Source organism: Labeo rohita, unplaced genomic scaffold (genome assembly GCF_022985175.1).
Source record: "Labeo rohita strain BAU-BD-2019 unplaced genomic scaffold, IGBB_LRoh.1.0 scaffold_65, whole genome shotgun sequence".
Lineage (NCBI taxonomy): Eukaryota > Metazoa > Chordata > Actinopteri > Cypriniformes > Cyprinidae > Labeo > Labeo rohita.
In genome coordinates, this window is record NW_026129579.1 from 842046 (window position 1) to 869573 (window position 27528).

The 27528-nt window shown below is 36.6% G+C and overlaps 1 pseudogene; it reads left to right on the top strand.

Moving 5' to 3' along the window:
• Positions 1 to 42: 42 nt before the first annotated feature.
• Positions 43 to 27031, top strand: LOC127161435 (zinc finger protein 845-like; annotated as a pseudogene).
• Positions 27032 to 27528: the final 497 nt, after the last annotated feature.

A 27528-nucleotide genomic window follows, 5' to 3' on the forward strand; every position in this document is an offset into this window, starting at 1 on the left:
TAACATTGGACTTTTATTTTGGCGTGGTGATGTGACGTCATAAGGCTGCGCCGCGCTCTTGCGTCTGTTGTGATTCTGCTGAAGAAAGGTTTGTTTAACTATCAAAGTCAACGCTAACGATGTAAAATGGTTTAACTGTTGTTCACGGTTATACTGCAATGTTCTTATCTGACGGTAATGTACGTTATTCGTGAGAGTAAAACACATCAGCAAATGAATGAAAGATGAGCTGCATCTCATCAGTTTGTAGTAAACACGAATTCATTCACTGACAAACAGTGTCGGAGATTCCTGTGAAACAAACAAGAGTGTTTTTTTCTGAATATAGATTACAGGTGCACGTTTTGTGAAAAATGAACATACATTTATATTTTTCTTCTGGCATGAGATGTGAACAATTTATATTTTTAATAGTTTTGATCTGATTGTTTTGATTTCTATGGATTTGTTTTTGTTATGAGAAAACTTAGATCTGTCAGTGTAAATGGAGCTGGTTTTGCCCATTTTCAAACAGCCCTTGCAACAAAACACCCGTCTTTTGAATGTATGTATGTTTGTGTGCATTATTGTGTACTTATTTGCCTTTTATGTTGTTTTTCATATGTTTTGAGAACAGGTTGTAATGCAAAACTCCATTTAAAAAAGTAATGATGGAGAAACTGAGCTTTTTTTAAATTGCTTGTTAGTTTAAAGAGTTGATTTCACTGATGAAAAACTCAAATAAACACATGCTGATGTCACCTGCTGCTCAAAACTGTAAATGCAACAACAACAAATAATTCTTACAAACTAACTGGAAATAATGTTTTTGAAGTTTATCTAATGACTAAATTACAGATAATTTAGTATCTAAACAAATGTGTATGAATTGTCTGTATATAATTAGTTCAGTAATTTATTTCAGGCCATTAACTATTACTGTGACCGACTCCATTATCAGTGTGCTGACTATGAACTGGGGAACTGATTGAGTTTAGTTTGGATCTGTTTTTCTTTCTGTTCATTTTTTCTCAGATCCACGTGACACAATTATAGAGATGGCGTCTGTTAAAGAGGAGAGTGAAGATGTGAAGATTGACGACATAAGGATTGCAGAAGTGTTCAGTCTGAAACAAGAAGATACAGAGGAACAAACAGGTTGGTTTTCATTCTCATTTGATTATTAAAATGTCAGTCTCTATATTCAGTGTATATTTTTGAAGAATGTCATGTGAGTTTCCTAATTTAAGTGGTTTTATTTGACATGGAGCCTCATGTGTACACACATGTTGAGATCACATGACCAGACAGATACTAATGCTGCCTTCAAGTACAGCTGAGAAAGACCCTACTTCATTATTGTTCATTATTGTCATACATTTAGAAAGAGATAATACGCAGCTTAGCTGTGCTTTAAACAATTTCAATGCACAACATGGAGGCCAAGAAATGACCCAACGCGAAGTTGAGGCAAGTTGAAGCTAAACCAAACACCAGGACTGAGTTTGGGCACCCTTGTTTTTAACCTTTACAACTAGAAAAACAATGTAAATTGAAATGTAAGAAAAGCAAATCTCTAGTGGATCTTGCCATTTTGATTTCACAACATCTCATAAGTGTCCATGCTCTGCTTAGCAAACTTAAAGGTGCAGTGTGTAATATTTCAGAGAATTTATTGGCTAAAATGCAATATGACATACAAAACTATGTTTTCAGAGGTGTGTAAAGACCTTACATAATAAGCCGATTTTATAACCTTAGAATAAGCAATTTATATCTACATACACCGCGGGTCCCCTTACCTGGAAGTCGACATTTAGTGCCGCCATGTTTCTATAGTAGCCCTAAACGGACAAACTTCTACAGAGCGCGTTTCGTCAGTACGTTGTTCAAGAACCGGCAGAGCGTCAGTCTTCGTCGGTAAAAAAAGAAAACTTGATGCAGCCAGACAAAGTCGGGACAGACAACGGCAGAAATCCCGGATAAACATCGGTGTGGCTTTTATATGGCTTATATATGCGGTTGGGCTGACAGACATAACGATGTTGAGCCGGCATCGTGATCCCATCGCACCCCCTCCTCCCTTTCCCCTCCTGCAAGCCACCGCATCCCAATGCCGTGTTCGGAAAGAAACTTGTGTTTTAAAGTCAATAAACATTAGATGGAAAATATATATATTTCATTACTTTCTCTCGCAGTTATATCGATAAGTAATTATACTGTATAGAAATTGCGGGCATCAGGGGGCCACTAGTAATGTGCATGGCATTGAAACTGATTTGTATTGCACGATCGCATTTCACTTTCACTTTTCATCATGATGTTTCACTGTAGACTTCGTCCAATGCCAATTTGGTAGACGTCGCCCAACCCTACTAACTGTCATACAAAAAATCTAACTAAAGTCAGCGAATAAACCTGAGACAATGATCAAAGAGTAACAATAATATTCACAATAACATATTGGTTTACTGAATAATTAAGTAAATATAATTCTTTAACGTACCTTTGTACAGAAACCTCATCGCTTGATTGGCTACTGTCAGGTGTAACAGACGACATTTTTGTCCTGTGTCAACTTCCGTAGCTTCTGTATGCGTTTCGGAAGGGCGGGGTGAGCAGGGGTTGAAATTCAAATCCTCACCGCTCGATCCCGTTAAAAATTACACACTGCACCTTTAAAGCCATGTAACAGAAGTTATGGCTGACCTATGTAATGTGACATATACAAGAGTGAAACAGGTTTTATAATGCAGTGTTTCCCACAGGATTTTGTGAGACTGTGGTGGGTGGACCTCCGGGCTTCTAGGGGAGTCCGGGGGCATGCCGCCGCATACACAACACATGGTAGTTGCGTAAATGGTCAAAACATGAAAGACATACATTATCTAACAAAAAAAGAAGCAGCAAAATTGATTATCTTTGAACTGATTTATTTTTAAAATATTTGGTGGAAGACTGATTACTGATTGGCCTACTGGCAAACTTGGCACCCTGAATCTGAACATCTTATTTTCCTGGGCTTGGAGAAAAATAGTTCTATTGCCCTTTTGTAATGGAATTTCTCTGGGTTTGGTCCATTGATGGAGACCCTCAAGCAGGCTGCCAGATGCTCTCCTTGCAGTCTGTTACGAAGTTCCGATTTAACCTAAAAATAAGGATATTAAGGATATAATAAGGAATAAGCATATCTACAATTACCAAAATGAATTTAAACACAAACATTTAAAGCACACCGTTTGTACACATTCAGAACAAAAATTTACAGATAATGTACTCGCCCCCTTGTCATGTCTTTCTGTCTTCAGTCATAAACAAATGATGTTTTTTGAGGAAAACATTTCAGGATTTCTCTCAATATAGTGGACGTCAATGATGCCAATACAATAATCAAATGTACAACTAAACAGTCTTCATGGTATGCATTCTTGTAAAGGCTAAAAATGTTATTCAGTCAAGAGCAATGAGTGATGTTGCTTTATTTTGTTATTTGATTAGCATTAAAAGCACAGACGACAGCAGGAAAATTTGACTGCTGTCACTTTAACACATAAAATCCAATAATAATGGATCCAATAATGTATTGACATATCCGATTTCTTTAACTGTTTACATTCACTTACACGAACGATTAAGTTTATGTGAAAACTCGCCAAAACTAGCACATTTACATAACTTAGTGTGTATTTGTCCATCTAAGGGCAAAAAAACGGCGGAAAAAATATTTGCGCGCTTTGCGTGTCTGTGCACAAAAAACAACCGCCTGTCAGACCGCAATCGTAAACGATAATACAAAAAAATACTGGTTGTCATATTTATACCGGTTTATTGTGTGTAACGTTAGAGGTATATCGCCAACCCCAACAACGGGTTTGGAGATCGACATAAGCAACAAAACTGACAGCTAACTTTGTTAGCTAACATTATCTGTTTGCTGTCATACACTGTTAGATAAAAATCATGTACTATAGTGGATATTGTAACATTAGTTAAAGTTACTTACCTCAAATGATGTGTCCTCAAAATGCCCAGATGTAACTTATGTGTCCTCAAAATAACTCGATGCAGCCAAGTTCGTGTTTCCAGTTCGCGCGCCCGTGTATGTGCATATGTATAAAGCACATAGTGCAACGGCTGAAGCGGGAATGGGGGCGGGGGTCTTACTGACTGAGTGACAGATGATTTGCCGAATCAATAGTGCAAAACACAGAGTTAGAAATCTTTATTTCGAGAAGTGTACAAAAATTTTCGGTTCATTTTGAAACTGTGGCGGGACAAATTAGACTGTGGCGGGCCACCACAGTCTAGTTAACGAATGGGAAACACTGGAATGTGATAAATTATATGGTGGGACTTGACTGTATTGATCGTTATAGTAAATGTATACATTCAAGGGTGGAGGTAAAGGAGTAGGTATCTTGGTGAATGGGACCTTAAGAGCAGAAAATGAGAAAATGCACCTCCGTTAGGGCGGCCGTACACGGTGCGAATTCGGACAGTCGGAAGACTGTATGGCCACGCGCACGTCACGAGTGACTTTGTTTACGGACGCAGTGGTACACGGCACATTTTTAAAACCTGCCGATTTCCGAGGCAATCACATTCACGAAGTTCCGTGCCAAAAACATGGACTCCGAGGAAGAGATCCTTTTCTTTGTGGCAGCAATGGCTTGCGAAAAAACAAAAAAGAATAATAAAAAAAAAAGCAACAAAAATGCTCACCTGATAAATGTAGCTCTTGGGCGATCCACTGTAAAATGTCATCTCGGACGACCCTGTCATGATAAATGCTGCTCGATATATCATACAGCGCTCGCTGTTCTTGCCAGAGTTCAGCGAGTTTGTCCTCTTTCTTGACAGTCCAAATTCTCTGTGGCGCTGCCATGTTCATCTTTCTTCTTCTGTGGTTTTCTTTTCTTAGCTTCTGATTGGTCTTTTCCAGTTTGCTCAACAAATCGGCTCGTTCAACAGCACACACGTCACGCTTTCAATCCGACAGCTCCCGAAGTTTTTTGACATGTGTAAAAATGATCGTGAGGTCGGGAAGCGCTCGTGAGGCACTCTGCTCGTCTCGTAATTTCTCACACACCATACGAGCCCCGACCATACGAGAAGAGACGATTTCCTCCGATAACCAAAAAAATTGCATGCGAGCTCATACGACCTCAAAAATCGCACCGTGTACACCCGCCTTTATTTCTGATTGTGGCTGTATGTGTTTTGGGTTTTGTGAACTTTTTTTATTTTTTTGAATGAAAATGAGGCAGTGAGGGATAAACCTCTTTACAATGACACACACTGTGTAAAAAGCCCTACATATACTTTCCATAAGTCACAGCAAACTCACACCTGTTTTATTTTTGAACGCATTTATAGTTACATTAATTACAATAAATTACATTATATAAGTAATTGATGATGTGCCATTGAATTACTAGAAAATCATGCACAACCAAGGTGGTTTTGGACCCATTAAAACTATTGTTGCAAAGATGTTAGAAAAATTATTTTTCTTTGAAGCTAGAAACTGCGACCATGTTTAAAAAATAATAATAATTTTAATACAGCAATCAACTACCACAAGTAAAACATTCTCAAGCTTACTCAAGGCAACACTAAAAAGTATTACTTGCAAAATAACAAATTAATATATTAATCAATCCATAACACATTAAATATTTAATATTTTTTAGATTTTTTAAAGTTTTTTTTAGGTAGGTCTATCTAAAGGCTATTACAGAAATAAACTACAGACATTTTATGAAGTAATAAATATTAAAAAACACTGCAAAATCTTTACTGTATACATTAAAGATGGTTCTTATTAAAGTTAATAAGTGAATCAGTCAAGAAAATGGAGTGATTTTCTCTTTTTGTTTTGTTGTTTGATAAATATTTATGATGCATTCGGCAGCTGCAGGTTTACACTGCTGTCGCTTTAAAATTCTGATGCACTGATCAAATATTTTGACGCATCAGAATTTCTCCCAACTGTTCAGATTTACTTAAGACAAAATCAACTTGAATAGTGAATAGTCTCCAAGACAAGCATGTGTGTAGCAAAAACAGAACCTATTAGAAGCGAAAGCGACCTCGATATCGCAAAAGCGATATTTTCAGAGTGCGAAAGGCTTGAGTCCGAGTCAAGTCCAAGTAAAAATGGATCCGAGTCTGTGACAAGTCCGAGTCGCCTAAAAATTGTACTTGAGACCAGACTCGGGGCCAAGTACCACAACTCTAACTCTAACTAGATGTGCTAATATCACTTTCCATCACCCTGTAAGGATCCAGAATAAAATAAATCCTCAGTATCCTATTACTGTTCGCAAGCAGTGATTAAAAATGAGTTGCAACCCATGTCTGTGGAGGAAGAGATCCTGATGCCTGAAAATATGGTTTGCTGCGGTAACCTTTGATTTAACATTGTACTTTGGCTCATACTTCATCTCGATGGGATAGCTCACTATTCAAGATAGCTCTAACTTTCCAGTATCTGCAGTAAGTGTTGGCTAAGGGTTAATCAGGTAGAGAGAGCATTAATTGCATTCTCTGTTCGGTATGATAATCGTCTCAGAAAATATCACGGTTTCGCGGTTTCGTGGTATACGGTATTAAACTATCATTATTATTATTATAATCATCAGCTACAGTGACCCTTAAATGAATAAAAAGAGATATGGTTTTTGGTTGAACATGGTTTATTGTAAAGAATTAACAGAATTATAAGCATGATTAGCATGTAAAAAATTAGCATGTTACTACATATAACCACATAATGAACCAACAACATGGATGTAAAAGGAACTGAAATGTGGCTATAACTTGGATGGGCTGTCTGATATAATTGGTCTGGATTCTATAATTCAATACAAAGTATATTATTGAAAATGCAATCAGATAAAATGTAACAACTTTTAAACCAAACTTTTTTCTTTTTTGACAGGTTGTACTAAACACCTATGAGTTTTCAGTTAGTGTATTTGATGATTATTTTAAATAAAATTATAAAATGATCATTAAGTGTTCTCTGAGAGTAGCTCTGGACATGTTCATGTATTCATGTCTTCACATAGTGAGTGAGACAGCAGACGCTTTAGAAACCATGAGCATCATGCGTACTTGAGTGTGTACTAGATCTACTGGGCGAAACGGCGCTGCTCATTCATACAGAGACACAGAATATAGAATTACAATATATGGCAGCCTTTTTGCGCTGTATATTCACAGACACGCACATCGCAATTTGATTTACTGCACAGCTATATTTTGATTTATTCATCCATCTATCTATCAGATCGCACATTTTACGTGGCATCTGTATTGTAATTGACTCCAATTACATGACTGGATTCCGGGATTCCCTCTGCATCACAGAAATAATACGGCTTTAAGTTATAAATGGAACTTACCTTTATCTTCATGGAGGGATGGTGTTCGCGAATATGGGAGAACATGTTCGACGTATTTCCTCCTTTTGCGGCCACTCTTCGTCCACATTTCTTGCAAACTGGATATCCATCTTCAAGGGCAACCTCACAATCATTTTTCGGATACCCAAAATATTCCCATACTGCAGATTTTAATTATTTTTTCGGTGGGAGATAGAGATTAGAATTTGCAGTCTCTGTATCGGACATTTTCGCTGCTGTGCAGGTATGGGTGGAGTCTGCAGTCAAGCGGAAAGAAGTTGCATATACACGGCAGCGCGGCTGAGATCTGGTTTCTTTTTTTTTTTTTTTTCAAAACCGCGGATAAGCAAATGTGCATGATATGATAATCGTACATGTCAATATCACAATAAACTGCCATACCGGTATACAGTTATAACCCTAGTTGGTGCACAAGATGGGCTGCAATGAGCTTGTGGTCGCTGTTGCTGTTCCCAAACTCACAAAATTTGCTTCTTGCAGAACGTCCTTGATTCTGGCTTCCAGAACAACCAACTTTGGACTTGGGGTGAGAGCTTAGAGCAGGGATTCTGAACTCTGGCCCTCGAGGTCCATATTTCTGCAGAGCTTACCTCCAGCCTTAAGCAAACTCACCTGGCAGTAACTTTCTAGTAATTCTGATGGCCTTGAATAGTTTGCACAAGTGTGATTAGAGTTGGAGCTAAATTCTGCAGGAAATCGGAGCTTGGATGAATTTTTCCTAAAAAAGGAGGGATGTGCAAATTGACTTTCCAAGACAGTGTCATAGCAGTGAAATCAGAGAAATTTAAGGTACATTTCCCCAAATTTGATAAAATAGCTATGAAATACATATGTGTTCCAGCAACTAGCTCCCCAACGGAGAAGGGTTTCGTGCCAGTGGGAATGCAGTTTCATGCCACAGAGTTTCTCTTGAACAGAGACATTAGAAAAACTAATTATCCCAGTTTAATTATTTCCCCCAGTTGCACAGTGTAAATTGTGAATTGCATGCACTAAAAAGTTGACAGAACTTGTTTTGCACTATTTCAGTTACATATACATGTGCTAATTTAATAAAAAGTAGTAAGTGATCACTAATTTTTTTTTTTTAACTTCTTAAATTTGCAGTAAACATTTTTGCATTTTGTTTTATCTAAACTGTTTTTGTTGTCTTTTAATGGGGGCAAAAGAAATTCATGTTTTGTATTATTTAAAAGCAAATGCAAACATATCAAGATATATATCATGTCATAAAAATTTTGATAATATCGAGATATACATTTCTTTTTTATAGATCACCCATCCCTAGTGTTCGCCATTAATTTCCACGATTCGCATCCATAGATTGTGGTTTTGGACAACAATGGTATAGTCGCAACTTGATCTTAAGAAAGACAACCAGAGACCTGTTTCATACAAGTAATTTGCAAGTTGCAATCATGGTAACTTACGCTGGGAAACTAACCTGGTTAGGGGTAGGCTAACTATCAGGCTAAGTTGAGTTCCTCTAATACTGACCATTAGAAATGCAACCTTGTTACCACTCTCTCCCATACAATTATCTGACCTTATTATCAGTCCAAAAATAAAAGTATACAGAAAATGCAACTTGAATAAAAAAATCTAGTAAGATGAAAGACAGCTGAAGCTTTCCCGATCTGACACTGGTTACCGGATATCAGTTTCTGCGTCACCATTGTGACAAATGAAACTCCCTAAGTAGGTCAGTTTTTCCAATTTTTCTTCAGACATGTTGCATTTACAGTGATGTTGACTGGCATGGCTGCAGGTCTGATCTTTATGATCTTTGATTTTTCCAGGCCGACATGCAGGCCAATCTTATTGGCTTCGTGGTTGATGTGAGATAAGACCTATACTGTGCTAATGCTTGTTCTCAAATGGCAGTATAATTCTTAGGCTGTCCAAAAGAATATTGGGCTGGAAAATAAACTGGCTCTTATTTGGTCAAGCTCTGTTTATTACGGTGTTTGGTAACTGCCAGGTTAAATGTTTAGAAGCAAAGAGTTTCTGAGATTACAAGAAATGCATTTTTCAGTAGACTTTGATGCCTTATCTTGGTTTTGTTGTCGGTTTCTTTGTGCCATTAAACCGCTTTTGTATTTGTTTTTTTTTCTAGACCTGATTGAGGAGAGTCAAGAGCTGAAGGATATGGAAGAGAAAGAGCAGAATGAGAAAGATCATTTAAAAATGAGAGAAAAGAAGATAAAATCTAACAGGATTTTTACCTGCCATCACTGTGGAAAGAGTTTTAATCGAAAGCAACATCTTAAGGTCCACATGAGTGTTCACACTGGAGAGAAACCCTACACCTGCCAACAGTGTGGAAAGAGTTTTGCTCAAAAAGGAACCCTTGCAGTCCACATGAGAACTCACACCGGAGAAAAGCCTTATACTTGCTCTCAGTGTGGACAGAGTTTTACATATACAAGTGACCTTAACTGCCACATGAGAACTCACAGTTCAGAGAGCTGCTTCACCTGCCAACAGTGTGGAAAGAATTTCTTTCAAAAACAAAACCTGGAAGTCCACATGAGGATTCACACTGGAGAAAGACATTTTATCTGTAATGAGTGTGGAAAGAGTTTCACTCAGAAAGGAAACCTTGATGCCCACATAAGGAGTCACACAGGAGAAAGGCCTTACACCTGCTCTCAATGTGGACAGAGTTTTACACAGAAAACCAACCTTACTTCCCACATGAGGATTCACAGTGGAGAGGGCTTGTTCACCTGCCAACAGTGTGGAAAGAATTTCCCTCAAAAACAAAACCTTAACGTTCACATGAGGATTCACACTGGAGAAAGACATTTTATCTGTAATCAGTGTGGAAAAGGTTTTACGCAAAAAGGAAACCTTGAAGTCCACATGAGAATTCACACTGGAGAAAAGCCTTACATTTGCTCACAGTGTGGACAAGGATTTACACATAAAAGCAACCTTAATTGCCATATGAGAACTCACAATGGAGAGAGCTAGTTCACCTGTCAACCGTGTGGAAATGATTTCATTCAAAAGCAAAATCTTATGAGGATTCACACTGGAGAAAGACATTTTGTCTGTAAACGGTGTGGAAGGAGTTTTAGCCATAAATGTAGCGTCAATTCACATGAGAGTTCACAGTGGAGAGAATTCATTCATATCTGCATATCTGAGTTAAAGGAGAAATCCACTTCCAAAACAAAGATTCACATATAATATGCTCACCCCCTTGTCATCCAAGATGTTCATGTCTTTCTTCAGTCATAAAGAAATTGTTTTTTGAGGAAAACATTTCAGCATTTTTCTCCAATATAATGGACTGATATGGTGCCCCGAGTTTGAACTTCCAAAATGTAGTTTAAATGCGGCTTCAAACGATCCCAGCCAAGAAAGAAGGGACTTATCTAGCGAAACGATCGGTTATCTGTGTATTCTGGCTCAAGAGTTAGGGTATGTCGAAAAACTTCAATTTTATTTTTTCCCTCAGCTTCAAAAATCATTTAAAAATCATCCTACGTGAACGTGAACATGCAAAGAAGATCAAACACCCTTAACCAAAAAGGTAAAACAACGATATAGGGCGATTTTGAAATTGAGGGAGAAAATACGGTCAGTTTTTCGACATACCCTAACTGTCTTGAGCTACAATATAGAGTTCAGGGAGAGGAAGACAAGACAAGCATTTGACATTAAAAAGTATATAAATTGTATTTTTTAAAATGAAATTAACCGATTGTTACGCTAGATAAGACCCTTCTTTCTCGGCTGGGATCGTTTGAAGCCACATTTAAACTGATGTTCAAACTCGGGGCACCATAGCAGTCCATTATATGGAGAAAAATCTTGAGATGTTTTCCTTAAAAAAAACATAATTTCTTTATGACTAAAGAAAGAAAGACATGAACATCTTGGATGACAAGGGGGTGAGTATAACCAGCTACACTGTTCTGAGTCTGCGGCCTGCTAAAGGGAAGGCAGCAACAGATCAACCTCCGTTCTGAGTTTGAGCCCTGCAACGAGGATGAGACCATAGCAGAAACACCTCCGTTCTCAGTCTCCCGTTCAGAGATACAGATACACAGTTCTGAGTCTGAGTCTTGTAAAAGAAAGGACACTAACAGAACAACCATTGTTCTGAGTCTCAGGCCTACAAAGGTGAGACAATAACAGATACCAAGTCCAAATCTCCAGCTTTTGAGGCAGCAACAGATATGACCATGTTCTGAGCCTCCAGCCTGCGAGGAAAGAGAAAATCTACGTTCAGAGTATTCGTCCAGTGAGACAACAACAGATGCAGTGTCCTGCGTCTCCATCCTAGAGAGACAAAGCAGATTGACCAAGTTCTGAGTCTCTAGCCCAGAGAGGCAAAAGACACACAGACATTCGCAACAAGGTTAAGCTCCGGCAAGCAAACCTTCACTTCAGGTACTTTTGCTTGCGTGTTCAGGACCTTCAGCACCTACTCCAGGGCCACATCTGCGTGTTCCAGATCTTAGGACCCTTGGTGCTTCAGGAGATCAGCATCCTACAGCGCTTCATCTTCAAGGCTGTCGAAACAGATTCCTGCTCCTTTCCCCACTGTACTAAAAAAGGACAAATCATAATTGTAAATGCAATTTACAGCTTGACCAGGGGAATCCTGATACAGACTGCAACAATGAGATCCACAGCACACAGACCCCAATAAACAGCAGTCAAGTAGGCATCACAATGTAGCAAATCATACTGTTATTCTACATCCAGGATATAAAAGAGAACAGATCTGGAGAAATTTAGCATCACTTGCACTGCAGTGAATGAGTAAATTTATCAGCTGTTTGGACTGTCATTTTGACGGCACTCATTCACTTCCGAAGATCCACTTCAGTGCAAGTGAAGTATTTCTAATACACATGAGTTTTATGATTGTATTTTTTCAGAATGCTACTTTTTGAGTCAACTGTGATGTGGTTTATAAAAACAAGTTCTGTAAAGTTGCTCTAGTCTTCTCCTGGTGTTACGTGGGAAATGTTGTTTTCTGGGGTCACAGAAAAGGTTTAAAAACAATTAAAATGAAAGATAATAAAATAATCCACTTACCTTATTCATTGTCTTGTTGCTAAGAGAGTACTGTCACTAAGTTGTAGTATCACTTAAAATCTAGTTCATCCAATACGGAAATGTGATATATGACATATGTCCCTGTATCAGTAGTGATACTGTCATATATGTTAAATATAGGGCAATATATTATCACATATATCCATCTTCTGAATATCTGTAAGTATATATAACGTGTATATATATATATTTTCCCACAGTAAAATTTGTATATAAAGATATATTTAAAGTATGTATATGGTTAATTTCTATATGTTATTGCATGTTATGAAAAGGGTATTAAAATGGTATATTGTATTATATATGACCATATATGTTAACAATATATATCAAAATTTTATATGGTACTATATGTTTTGACCATTTGTTAATATATAAATTGAATTTATATAGTATATACAAGTTCAAAATCGGGGCACCATATCAGTCCATTATATGGAGAAAAATGCTGAAATGTTTTCCTCAAAAAACTTAATTTCCTTACATCTGAGGAAAAAAAGACATGAACATCTTGGATGACAAGGGGGTGAGTAAATTATATGAGAATCTTTGTTTTGGAAGTGTACTTCTCCTTTAAACACAAGTCATTAGCACTGGTACTTCATAAACCTGCCATATTTAACAGAACTAGTAGTGTCCACAGTAGTACAGCCATTACTATAGCGATCCTGTTTAACCAATCCTGCATTGAGAAAGGTTAGCACCGCCTACCTTATTAACATATGGACACAGAAATACAGAAATGTAGAAATACATACATGTAAAAATAATGGTACAAAAATAGTACAATTTTTTAATGCATTTCTGCATTTATTTATTTTTTATTATTTCAGCATTTATTTATTCATGTAATTAGGAATGTCTTCATTTAATTATTTATTATTAAGTTATTTTTACATGTATTTATTCATTTAATTAATCAGTCATTTCTACATTTATTTCTTCATTTATTTATGTATTTCTACATTTAGTTATTTATTTACTTATATCTGCATTTATGTATTTATTCATTCATTTAAGTATACTTTTATACATTTCTCATCCTCCATAACCATCAACTGTCTGGTTACCAACATTCTTCAACATATCTTCATTTATGTTGAAAAGAAGAAACTCCTACAGTGTGATTTTAGAAGACTTGGATTGGATTTTGAAAGTGGCTGCTCAAATAATTAAAGGGGTCCTATCATGCTCTTTTACAAATTCTTGATTTTGTTTTGGGGGTGTACTAGAACATGCTCCCATTCTTGGTGATTCAAAAAAAACATTATATTTTAACATAATTTACATTATTACAATACATTTCTCCCTGCCTGGCACAAATAGCTCAATTAGTTCTGGGTTTAATAAAGGCCCGCCTTCCGAAAAACAAAATGTGTTGTGATTGGCTAGCTGTCTCACTGCGTTGAGATTGGCGAACAGCTCAGTACTGCAATGCCCCAACTCCCCTTTATAACACTATTTTCAGACTTGATAATCAGAATGTGGCATAATTAAAAAACTGTCCCTCAGCATGAAGTGGTAAACTTTTGTCAAAATAAGTTTTTTTAATGCAATAATAGTGATTTTATTTCCAGATAAAAAAAATAAATAAATTGGGGATACATAGTCAGGAAAACACAACCAAGGAAAACTCAACTGGACCACTGCTGAAAAATGTCGCCGCACCAATCTGGCAACAAGACTTCTTATAGGCCCACTGATACAGTGTGTAGGTGTAGGGGATCTACTCAAATACAAAAACACATAACACTTCCGACAAATCTTTTTAAAGAGAAAAAAACAATTGAAACTACACACATGTAACACAGTTACTCATCATTTAAGATAGTTGCTACGATGTTGCTGTCCGGTTGCTAGGGTACTCAGGTTAGTTGCTAGGGTGTCACTTTGTGGTTGCTAGGGTATTCAGTTGATTGCTAGGTTGATTTGGATGGTTGCTGGATTGTTGCTATGCAGTTTATACAACTGATAGAATAATACTTACAAAGCTAGTATCACAGACAATATGGTAGAGAGATAAAATGTATTTCATTTGAAAACACCATAAAATCAATGTATTTTTTGATGCTGGTCTTCTGTGTTTCTTTTCTGTGCTTGACTTTTTTTATGAAAGGAATGAATGTTCAATTTTTCCACTTAAAAACTCTGAGATACTCAGGCTTATAAAAGTTATTGATGCAGCACACACTAATAAGAACCAAAGGTGATGACTATTTAATCAGGGACATGTGTTCTGGACTACATGCTTGTGCTATGTACTGTATTTTAGCTCTTTGGTAGGATTGTACAACAGTAGACTGTGTGTGACTCATGGAGCTGCAGCCATGTTGATTTGCACCTGAACATTCTATGACTATTATGATGTCATGCATTGGAACACAGAATAGAGTTGCTGTAGTCTTCAGTTCTTGTCTTCGGTTCATGTGCACGAATAGGAAGAACAAGTCTTCCCATGAATGTAAATCTCTATGGAAATACATTAAATAATCATTAACTTATGTTTACCTTAACCACAAAAACATATTTTTCATATATGTCTTTATTAAAAAAAAGTTATCTTTGTATACACAGTAAAATCAATGTATTTCTGATACTGATCCTTTGTGTTTCTTTCTATGTTCAACTCTTCATCTACATACCAATATTTGGGCTTTTACCATGGGAAATGTGGGTCATGTGACAACACTAAATTAAGAAGGTAGGTTCTCATATCTAAATCTTTATTACAATATAAAATCAGAATTTTTTAATTTGTATACACTGTAAAATCAATGTATTTCTGATACTGGCCTTTTGGGTTTCTCTTTATGCTTGACTCTCTTCATCTACATGCCACTGTGTGAGCTTTTACCATGGTAAATGTGGGTCATGTGACAACATTAAATTAACAAGGTATCATGAATAACCCTAATGTTTATTACAATATAAAATTAAAAAGTTTTTCATTTGAATAATCTGTAAAATCATTGTATATCTGATACTGGTCCCTTTGTGTGTCTTTCTATGTTCAACTCTTCATCTACATGCCAATATTTGGGCTTTTACCATGGTAAATGTGGGTCATGTGACAACACTAAATTAAAAAGGTAGGTTCCTGTATCTAAATGTTGATTACAATATAAAATCTGCATTTTTTTCATTTGCATACACTGTAAAATCAATGTATTTCTGATACTGGTCCTTTATGATTTTTTGCATACTTGACTCTCTTCATCTACATACCACTGTTTGAGCTTTTACCATGGTAAATGTGGGTCATGTGACAGCACTAAATTAACAAGGTAGGTTTCCTTATATAAATGATTATTTCAATATAAAACCAGAATGCTTTTCATTTGTATTCATTGCAAAATCAATATATTTTGGATAATGATCTTTTATATTTCTTTCTATGACTCTCTTCATTAGAAACAACTGTAGTTATAGATATCACTCGTGATGTGAACAGGCCTTAACATTAACCCTGATAAATTGGTGAATTTAACCTTGTTTTTATTTTACTCTTCATTTTAAATAAATAATACAGAAACTTCAGATATCTTACAAGCATGCACCAAATAAAGCAGCTTCATAGACTAGGTTGGCTTAGCTTAAAATTCCTTGTTTTGCATACTCAGCAGATATGAATATTCAAAAATATTTTAAGATACTACAGCATGCGGATGAGGAAGAAAGATTCACAACACCACAGATGACATTTGCATTTATTCTGAAATGGTTAATGGACACATATGTCTTACTAATTACAGAATGTCTGTTGATTTGAATTGATTTTAAATTACAGTTGAAATCAGGATTGTTTAAGGTTATATAAGGTAAACTCAGTTCCAATATTCAAATGTTTCATACCATTGGACAGAATTAAAAATGCTTAGAAGGCAAAAAGCTTTAGGACTTTCCTGCGTATTATTCAGCAGTGAAGAGGTCGGCTGTCAAACAGTGGTGCATCTTCAATTGGCATCTGGAGTGATTGTTACGTCTCTTATGTTTTATTTCAGTGTTTTGTTCTGTTTTTGGGAAGTGTATGTTTCTGTGCAGGATGACGTCTGATTGGTTCCTGTACTCTAACTGGTGCCATGCCCTGCCTGGTCAGCTGACTCCCTGCTGCCTATAAAAGATCCCATCATCACTTCCTGCTTCAGCTTTGTGCTCGTTTGCTACTCCATCGCTCTGTTAGTTGCATGTGTTAGTAAGACTTAGATTCTGTGTGTTCTTTTTGAGTGTTTAAATGTGAGAGACTGTTGATTGTTGTTTGTTAGTTAGTGTGTTTGTTAGTTAGTGTGTAGTGTGTTAGTAAGTGCCAACAATTCATAATTCTGACTACCGCCTGTTTGACTTTGATTCTAGATTACCCCTGTTTGGACTTGTTTGCTACATGTGAATAATTGTATGTATATGGTATTCTTGGGGAGGCAGGGAGACTGATGCCATTTTTGTTGAAACCTTTTATTGATTGTTTTTTGCACAGGGAGTTAAGGATATAATTGTATTTTCTTTTCTTTTGTAAACTACGGAATTTAGAGGGATAAAATAATAGTTCCTTTCTGTTTGTTATTTTGGCCTTGTCGGCTCCTGAAGTCATAATTCCCCCACTTGTATTTAAAAAAAAAAATGTTTTCATTAAAATACTGTTCAATTGCTTTTCAAAACTCCTCCGTGTCCTCGCATTCTTTCATGTTGCACCTTCACCCTAGACTGGCACCAAAATGTGAAAAAAAAGTGATGGTTGCAAAAAAAAATGGTTGCACCAATCTAGGTGCACTAGTGTTGCATTGTTACAAGGATGAGACCAGAAACAGAGATTAGGTGCAAACCAACAGGGAGCTTTATTGACAATGATGATATTCTGAAGTGCAAGTAAGGGATGAACAAATGGAATGCTTATCTGAAAGTCTGTGCATATGTTGAGTTGATGAAATGAGTACGTAGAGAAATGAAACGAGATATCCAGGTAGTTTGCAGGAGATCCAGGATCTCATGGACCGTGTAGATGGAGGGTTAGTCCAGGACTTCGGGAGGAGGGGGTTCAGCTTCGGTGGTGTCTGTGGTAGAGGGAGAAAATGGCTCAAGAAGTGATACATGAAAGGTGGGGTGAATGCGGTACCTGGGTGGGAGCTGAAGCTGGTATGTCACGTTGTTGATCTGTCTCAGGATCTTGAAAGGACCTATGTAGTGGGGGACTCAGCTGCTGGCAGTATAGCCAGAGCACAGATAACCAGAAGACAGATTAACAGAGATGCCAAGGAGCTTGAAGGCCTTCCAAACACGAGAGATGAATAGAGGACCCCAGTCCAACACAATCTCCTCTGGTAACCCAAAGTTGCCAAAGACATGCTGGAACAGATGTATGGCAGTTTCCATGGCTGTAGGTAGTCCCTTTAAAGTTGACAAGATTTGGAGAATCTGTCCACAGTTACCAGTATGCAAGTGTTACCTTCAGAATTAGAACGAACGGTCACAAAGTCCACTCCAATATGGGACCAGGGCCTCTGTGGTATTGGGAGTGGGACCAGTTTTCCTGCAGGTAGATGACGATGAGTGTTAGACATGGCACAGCCTGAGCAGCTCTGGACGTACCTGGAGATATCACGGTGCATACTGGGCCACCAGTACCGAGCCTGAAGGAGCGAGAGGGTCCGTCTGCTGCCTGGATGTCCTGAGCCTGGAGATTCATGAGTGGTGCTCAGAAGGTTTTGACGTTGGGAGCGAGGCACATAGATTTTCCCTTCTGGGCACTCCGGCGGTGCAGGCTCCTGGAGGGTGGCATTACGGATGTCCTCGTCCAGGTTCCAGATCGGACTCATGTCAGGTGGTAGAATAGTTTCAGGTTCAACGGTAGCAGTTTTCTCAAGCTTGCGCTCATCTCTGTTGCACGTGCACCTTTTCCTACCCAATTTCTTCCTTCTAGTCAATTTTGCATTTAATATGCTTTGATACAGCACTCTGTAAACAGCCACCCCTTTCAGTAATGACCTTCTGTGAATTACTGTCTTTGTGGAGGGTGTCAATGATTGTCTTCTGGACCGCTGTCATGTAGCAGTCTTCAACATTACTGTGGTTTTAAAGAACAAGAGATACCCAGAATTTATACTGTAAGGATGGACATTTAATTAACCTCAAATTCTAATATTTCGAGATACTGGAGTTTTGACTTTTATGATCTGTAAGCTCTAACAATTAAAATTAAAACTTATGAAATGTTTTACTTTACATGTAATGAATCTAGAATATATGAAAGTTTCAGTTTTTGAAATGTTACAAACAAAAAGAAATTTTTCATGATATTCTAATTTTTTGAGATGCATCTGTATGTCTTGTGGAAGGTGTATATATAGACACATTTAAAGATACATTTTTCATTGTTAGGCAGGTTTATATTAAGCATGTTAAGTTTTAGAAATGGATTAAATCTTTGTCAAGTCGCTGTTTTCATACCTTTGTAATATTTTTAGTCAATATTAAATTACTGAAATAACAATTTCAGTTAGTAAATGTCTGTTTCTTTAAGTATAGGAAGAAGTTTATAAATGTTAATTGCAGTTCCTGCAAAGATTAAAATATTGAATTCCATTAGAAATAGAAGTTATAATAGTCATTGTTATGAGCTGTTAAGCCTTATGACTTACAGAATCATATATTTTTTTAACTGTGAAATCTGTGAAATAAAAGACAATAAAACAAAAAATAAACTTTACAATTTTATTTTGAATTGTGTCACTATTGCATGAGCATTAATAAAAAGCTTTGTAAAAACTGGATTTGCTTTTTTTTGTTTTTTGAAGTTTTCCTTTTCATTTATTGGCAGCTTTGCCTTGAGATTGCAGTGAAAATGAAATTTCAAATCACCAACTGCATTATATTTTTTTGATTTGTCAGGGAAAATGGATTGTCACAGTGAAAATTTAATCATTTAACTTCATTTTCAATTTTGGTATTTTGCAAATATCTTTTTATAAGAAATTTTTCATATGGTTTTCATTTTTATAATTAAATTGATTTATTTAAAATTGGCAGAAAATGTCTTCCATACCCAAAGATTTAGTTTTATTGACAAATCTGATAGTTTACCATTTTGACTTTTAGAAATCTTACTAGATGTGCTTTACAATCTTTCATTAGCAGTTATTTTCAGTGTACAACTAGACAACGTGTCTTTACACATGTATTAAAAAAAACTCTGAATACATGTTTTATAGTTTACTTTTGTTGTAAGTGAATGTTCCAGCACTTTTAACATTTGTGTTTGAGCAGGACTTTTATTTTGGCGCGGTGATGTGACGTCATAAGGCTGCGCCGCGCTCGTGCGTTGTGATTCTGCTGAAGAAAGGTTTGTTTAACTCTCAAAGTCAACGCTAACGATGTAAAATGATTTAATTGTTGTTTACGCTTATACTGCAATGTTCTTAACTGACGTTAATGCACGTTTTTTGTAAGAGTAAAACACATCAGCAAATAAATGAAAGATGAGCTGCATCTCGTTTCACTAAATCAGTTTGTAGTAAACACGAATTCAATTCAGTCACTGACAAATATTGACGGAGATTCCTGTGAAACAAACAAGAGTGTTTTTATCTGAATATAGATTACAGCTGCACGTTTTGTGAAAAAGAAACGTACATTTATATTTTTCCTCTGGCATGAGATGTGAACATTTCCAGTTTATTTTTTTAATAGTTTTGATCTTTATGGATTTGTTTTTGTTATGAGAAAACTGAGCTTTCTGAAATTGCTTGTTAGTTTAAAGAGTTGATTTCACTGATGAAACACTCTAATTGCTGACGTCACCTGCTGCTCAAAACTGTAAATGCAACAACAAACAATTCTTACAAACCAACTGGAAATAATGTTTTTGAAGTTTATCTAATGACTAAATTACAGATAATTTAGTATCTAAACAAATGTGTATGAATTGTCTGTATATAATTAGTTCAGTAATTTATTTCAGGCCATTAACTATTACTGTGACCGACTCCATTATCAGTGTGCTGACTATGAACTGGGGAACTGATTGAGTTTAGTTTGGATCTGTTTTTCTTTCTGTTCATTTTTTCTCAGATCCACGTGACACAATTATAGAGATGGCGTCTGTTAAAGAGGAGAATGAAGACGTGAAGATTGACGACATAAGGATTGCAGAAGTGTTCAGTCTGAAACAAGAAGATACAGAGGAACAAACAGGTTGGTTTTCATTCTCATTTGATTATTAAAATGTCAGTCTCTATATTCAGTGTATATTTTTGAAGAATGTCATGTGAGTTTCCTAATTTAAGTGGTTTTATTTGACATGGAGCCTCATGTGTACACACATGTTGAGATCACATGACCAGACAGATACTAATGCTGCCTTCAAGTACAGCTGAGAAAGACCCTACTTCATTATTGTTCATTATTGTCATACATTCAGTAAGGGATAATACACATCTTAGCTGTGCTTTAAACAATTTCAATGCACGACAAGGAGGCGACCCAACGCGAAGTCTATTAAAATTATTTAATGCAAAGTTAGCCGTGCATTATTCCACTTAATACTGTGGTCATTTGCCAGCATAGACAAGTTAAAGCTGTTAATGTTGTTTGCAGCACAGCTGTGCTTTTTTGGGACACCATAAATATAAACTAAAATGAACTAAAATTTAAAAATGTATTTAGTTACCACTTGTAGTACACTTGAACCCATCTTTCATTCTCTAGTACACTTAAGCACTTTTTTAATTAAAAGCACATTTTAGTTCATTTTCACAGTGTCATAAATAGCACAGCTAAGAAGTACTCTCCTTGTGCAAGAGAGAAGAACCCTTAAGGCCCCATTGCAAGGGTTACAAGTAGAAGTCGACCGATTTTTTTCTGATTTGGGTCCGTTGCTGGAGCGGCCGAGAAGGTTGTCGTTATACAGCAAAGTCCCTATATTTATTTTCCATTCCGTATCCATTTCTAAAATTATCAGTCGATTTATCGGTATTGGCTAGTGTGGTCCAACCTAGTTATCGGTATTGATAAAATCCAGTATCGGTCGACCTCTAGTGACAAGTTTCTCGAGCATAATTTGTGTTAATTCGGACTACTAGATTTGCTAATATCACCTTCCATCATTCTGTAAGGATCCAGAATAAAATGAATCCTCAATATCCTATTACTGTTTGCAAAGAACAATTAAAAATGGGTGACTTGTTTGCCACAAGCTGCCACCCGTGCACAGAAGATGGGCTGCACTGAGCTTGTGGTCGCTGTTGCTGTTCCCAAAATCCCAAAATTTGCTTCTTACAAAATTCCTTAGTACTGCCTTCCAGAACAACCAACTTTGGACTTAGGGTGAGAGCTTAGAGCAGGGGTTAGTTCTCAACTCTGGCCCTCGGGGTCCATATTTCTGCAGAGCTTACCTCCAACCTTGAGCAAACTCACCTGGCAGTAACTTTCTAGTAATTCTGATGGCCTTGAATAGTTTGTTCAAGTGTGTTTGATTAGAGTTGCAAGAAATTAGACCTCAAGTTGAGAACCCCTGGCTCAGAGCTTTAGAGTAGCTTGGGACCTTGGAGCAACAACATAGCTAAGCACACTTCTTTGTATTAGAGAGAACCTTTTTAATCTTTCTTTAAAAGGAGGGATTTGCAAAATGGTGCCTTTCAGATCCTGCATTTTGATTGGCTCATGCTGTCAGAGGTGGTCAGCTCTTCTCTGGCATAAGGTTTATTTGCATAGTGTAAAATTCATGTTAGAACAGTGTCTTTAAGGTTTTTCCTATGCGTAATTGATTTCACAAGACACTGTCATAGCAGTGAAATCAGAGGAATTTAGAGGACTGTGTTGTAATACTGTGCTCTGTGGCTCTCTATACTTGTGGGGTCTCCGTTGACAGTCCTCTGCCTGCACTTCAGCTTCGTCCCAGGATATGCCGGCAAGCTTAAAAGCGATGGTAAATATTTGGTGCCAGGTGGTGCAGGATCGGCCACGCTTGGGCTCTAGGGGGCACCAAAGCATTGTCATTGCATTCGTAGGATATGCCCAACTAGCCTGAGTCATAACGTTAACTGCGTCTTATTTCAATGACTGCAGCCTTCCGAGGACGGATCCTTCGAAGGATGCGGCTGATTTGGCCTATGAAGGACACTCCCAGTCTAGCCTTCGCAGGATTTCCTAATTGCGCCACCAGGTGTTCCCGATTGCTGCTTCTGTCACATAGCATCGGTGCGAGAAGAGAGCCGCAATAGATGATATTTGTTTATGAAAATGAAAATGACTGGAACCTGAACTGTTAGTTTTTGACTTTTAATTACCGAACTGTACCGTAAAAGTAAGTATTAGGTTTAAACTTACAAAATATAAAGTGGTTAATTGTTGACTTGTATCTTACTAAAATGTGATTTTTATGTTGTTTATTGTATTATTAATGGAGAGACAGGTTTTCAATAAATTCAAGTTTTATGCAGTATAAAAGTTCACTTACAAACGTTAATGCCGCTCATCAATGGCAGCTGTCATGGTTCCAACAGTCCTTTGGAAGCAGCCTTTGATTGGCAACTATTTGTTAATATTCCAGCAATGAACTTTGTTCGTTTCATTTGCAAAATAACAAAGTGGTGGAGTGTAATGCATTCCTTAAGTATGTACAGTACAGACCAAAAGTTTGGACACACTTTCTCATTCACTCATTCAAAGAGTTTTCTTTATTTTCATGACTTTGAAAATTGTAGATTCACACTGAAGGCATCAAAACTATGAATTAACACATGTGGAATTATATACATAACAAAAAAGTGTGAAACAACTGAAAATATGTCATATTCTAGGTTCTTCAAAGTAGCCACCTTTTGCTTTGATTACTGCTTTGCACACTCTTGGCATTCTCTTGATGAGCTTCAAGAGGTAGTCACCTGAAATGGTTTTCACTTCACAGGTGTGCCCTGTCAGGTTTAATAAGTGGGATTTCTTGCCTTATAAATGGGGTTGGGACCATCAGTTGTGTTGTGCAGAAGTCAGGTGGATACACAGCTGATAGTCCTACTGAATAGACTGTTAGAATTTGTATTATGGCAAGAAAAAAGCAGCTAAGTAAAGAAAAACGAGTGGCCATCATTACTTTAAGAAATGAAGGTCGGTCAGTCAGTCCGAAAAATTGGGAAAACTTTGAAACTTTTGGTCTGTACTGTACATTAAATTTCCAAAACTATTTTAAATGTAACAACCATTGACATATTCAGAAGTAAATGCAACATACAGTATACAGTATTGCAGCAGTAAATATTAATGCAAGACCATTAATGCATATATAAAATGCTTCTTCAGCATAATACATAAAGTATATTACAGTATGAAGGATACTTTTACTTAAGATTTTAATGCATACATTAAATTTGTATGTTTTTAATTTTCAAATGTTATTTAGAGGCAAAAAAAATTGTATAGAAGAATTTGTCATTTACAAATTACAGCTTGCTTTGCAAAAATAAACAATTTTCCAGAATTTCTCTAATTCTTGTTTTTTTATTTACAAGTTTCAGCTTTTAATGAAAAAAATTGTACCATGTACAGAAATTACTTTGCTTAATTTACAAATAGCTTGTCAATATCAAAAGCGATGTACAGAATAACTTCATTTCATTTTTAAGTTTCCCAGCAGCTCCATTTTCTCCAGAACTGTTCTAAAAGAAGAGAAAAATAAAGACTTATGAAAACTATTAAGATAGGGCTGCACTCTTGGTTAGAAAGCATGACACAGCAAGAATTGCATACAAAATACTCCAGAAATCATATTTTTTGGATTCTCAAGATTGCCTAAAACAAATGTGGACTATCTTTCATGATAGCACTACAAAATAAATCTAAATCTAAAAAATAATTTTTAAATCAAACTATTTTGTTTAAAGAAAAGCCCCGTCGTCACCGGTGCGCCATGAATTGTGGCATAGGGTAGGCTGCAAAGGATCCTTCTGGTGTATCTTTCATTTGCCAGCAAAACGGAGGGTGCATGTGAAGTCGTGTTCGAATTGCGGCAGCATTTGTTGTGACTCAATCGCCCTTCGAATGCAGCCTTCGGAGGATGCATCGTGAATTGGGACGGTCTTCATCACGCTGCTGTGATGTAGTCGGCCTTCAAATACACACTTGAACTTGATGTAGCCTATGAATTGGGATGCAGCTTGTGTGATTTTATCTTGAAGGCTTTTAGAAGCCTTCAAGTTGTCCCCGCTGCAAGACTTTTGCATTGGTGATGTAGTCAGCATACTGGATCTTGAGAATGCACCAGAGATTTCGCTGGTGGAATGTGTTTAGCTTCCAGACAGTGTTCGCCGTTAGCTTCGCATCCATAGATTGTGATTTTGGACAACAATGATATAGTCGCAACTTGATCTTAAGAAAGATTAAAGCTGACAGAGACCTGTTTCATACAAGTAGATTACAAAATAAGCCAGGCTTATTTCAGTTGATCTTACTTATTGTCAAATGATATGGTATTTGCTTATTGTCAAGCCAAGTCACTTTGGCAACTTACGTTGGGAAGCTAGGCTAACTATCAGGCTAAGTTGAGTTCCTTTAATAGTGACCATTACAAATGCAACCATTTTACCACTCTCTTCCATACAATTATCTGACTTTATACAGAAAATGCAACTTGAATAAAAAAAAAAATCAAATAAGTTAAAAGACGTTTAGAAGCAAAGAGTTTCTGAGATTACAAGAAATGCATTTTTCAGTAGACTTTGATGCCTTATCTTGGTTTTGATGTTGGTTTCTTTGTGCCATTAAACCGCTTTTGTATTTGTTTTTTTTCTAGACCTGATTGAGGAGAGTCAAGAGCTGAAGGATATGGAAGAGAAAGAGCAGAATGAGAAAGATCATTTAAAAATTAGAGAAAAGAAGATAAAATCTAACAGGATTTTTACCTGCCATCACTGTGGAAAGAGTTTTAGTCGAAAACGACGTCTTAAGGTCCACATGAGTGTTCACACTGGAGAGAAGCCCTACACCTGCCAACAGTGTGGAAAGAGTTTCGCTCAAAAAGGAACCCTTGTAATCCACATGAGAACTCACACTGGAGAAAAGCCTTACACTTGTTCTCAGTGTGGACAGAGTTTTACACATACAAGCAACCTTAACTCCCACATGAGAACTCACAGTGGAGAGAGACGTTTTTTATGTAAACAGTGTGGAAAAAGTTTCACTCAGAAAGGAAACCTTGATGTCCACTTAAGGAGTCACACAGGAGAAAGGCCTTACACTTGCTCTCAATGTGGACAGAGTTTTACACAGAAAAACAACCTTAATTGCCACATGAGGATTCACAGTGGAGAGGGCTTGTTCACCTGCCATCAGTGTGGAAAGAATTTCACTCAAAAACAAAACCTTAAAGTACACACAAGGATTCACACTGGAGAAAGACATTTTACCTGTAATCAGTGTGGAAAAGGTTTTACTCAAAAAGGAAACCTTGAAATCCACATGAGAATTCACACTGGAGAGAAGCCTTACATTTGCTCACACTGTACACAAAGTTTTGCACATAAAAGCAACCTTAAATGCCATATGAGAACTCACAGTGGAGAGAGCTAGTTCACCTGCCAACAGTGTGGAAATAATTTTAGGCAAAAACAAAACCTTAACGTCCACATGAGGATTCACACTGGAGAAAGACATTTTATCTGTAAACAGTGGCAGAAGTTTCACTCCAAAAGGAAACTTCACAAGATTTCACACTGCTGAGAAGCCTTACACCGTGTCTACACCGGATGTGACGATACCTAAAGACCACCTTAATTAGCACACAAGAACTTAATCAAGAGAGAACTGTTGTCAACTATGTGAAAAGAGTTTTAGTCATAAATGTAGCATCAAAATTCACATGAGAGTTCACAGTGGAGAGAATTCATTCATATCTGCATTTCTGAGTTAACGTTCACACTGCTGCTAAATGTGGACCAAAACTGATTGTCCACCTTCATGACCCTTTCTTTTATGTGCAGCATTCGTCTTTTGTATACATCTACATCGAACCGTCTCCTTTGCCTATAAGCATTTAAATTTACAATTAGTCTTTTAGCAGACACTTTTATCCAAAGCAATTTAAAATTGAGGACAAATAGAATCAATCAAACCAACAAAAAAGCAATAGCATGTAAGTGCTGTTACAAGTCCTGGTTATTATTTTTTTACAATAATAATAATAGTTAGAAGTAATAAACACAAAGAAAAGTAGATCGAATAGAAAACGAATAAAGAACACATTTGTGGTAGACTAATCCGTGTATTATTCCTCTATTTGTTTTTTATTTAATATTGGAAGAAGAAACTTGAGAAAATAGCTTTGTTAAAATAAACTTTTGTGTTTTTTTTTTCTTGTTTGTTTTTTTTTTCTTCTTTTTTTTCTTTTTTTCCAGAAAAATTAAAAACAAGAATTCAGCTTGATTTTTCATTTTTCATTCAGGGGTGGAAAAATGAATAAACGGCTCTCCCCCCGGTACGGGTTGTGTCGAGCCATTTGTTTATATGGTTGTTTGATAAGAAAAAGATTAAATGTTGTTGCAATAAACAAGTTAATTAATCAATACTGATCCTAGGTGTTTTTACCTTAAGTAGTTAAGCTGATTTCATTTATATAATGCACATTTACATTTTTGTATTGTTCTTACGTTTAAAAAATGAGATGAGAATACTAAGATTTAAAATCTCTTTCAAGATTTTAAGGGCCTCGGCCAGGATGAGTACCCACATAGGTTGCAACGGTATTACAATAACCAAACAACACAATACCAATACATACTTAAAACATTTGTATTTTGATTCTTCCTATAATAGGTCACAGATCAAAGATTTAAAAGTACACATTGACACCAAACTTCATTTAGCATCTTCAATTCATTTTGTGAAGTATTCAAATAACTAGGTGCGGTAAACCAAAATCTTTAGTTTGTACAAACTGTGTGCTGTGATTGTAAAGAATAAGTTTCTAGGATGTTGTGAATCAGACAGTGATAAAGTGATCAGAACTGTGCCAAACTAAACAAGAAGCAGAGTTCCACAGGAAAACCTAAATCAACATTTAGGA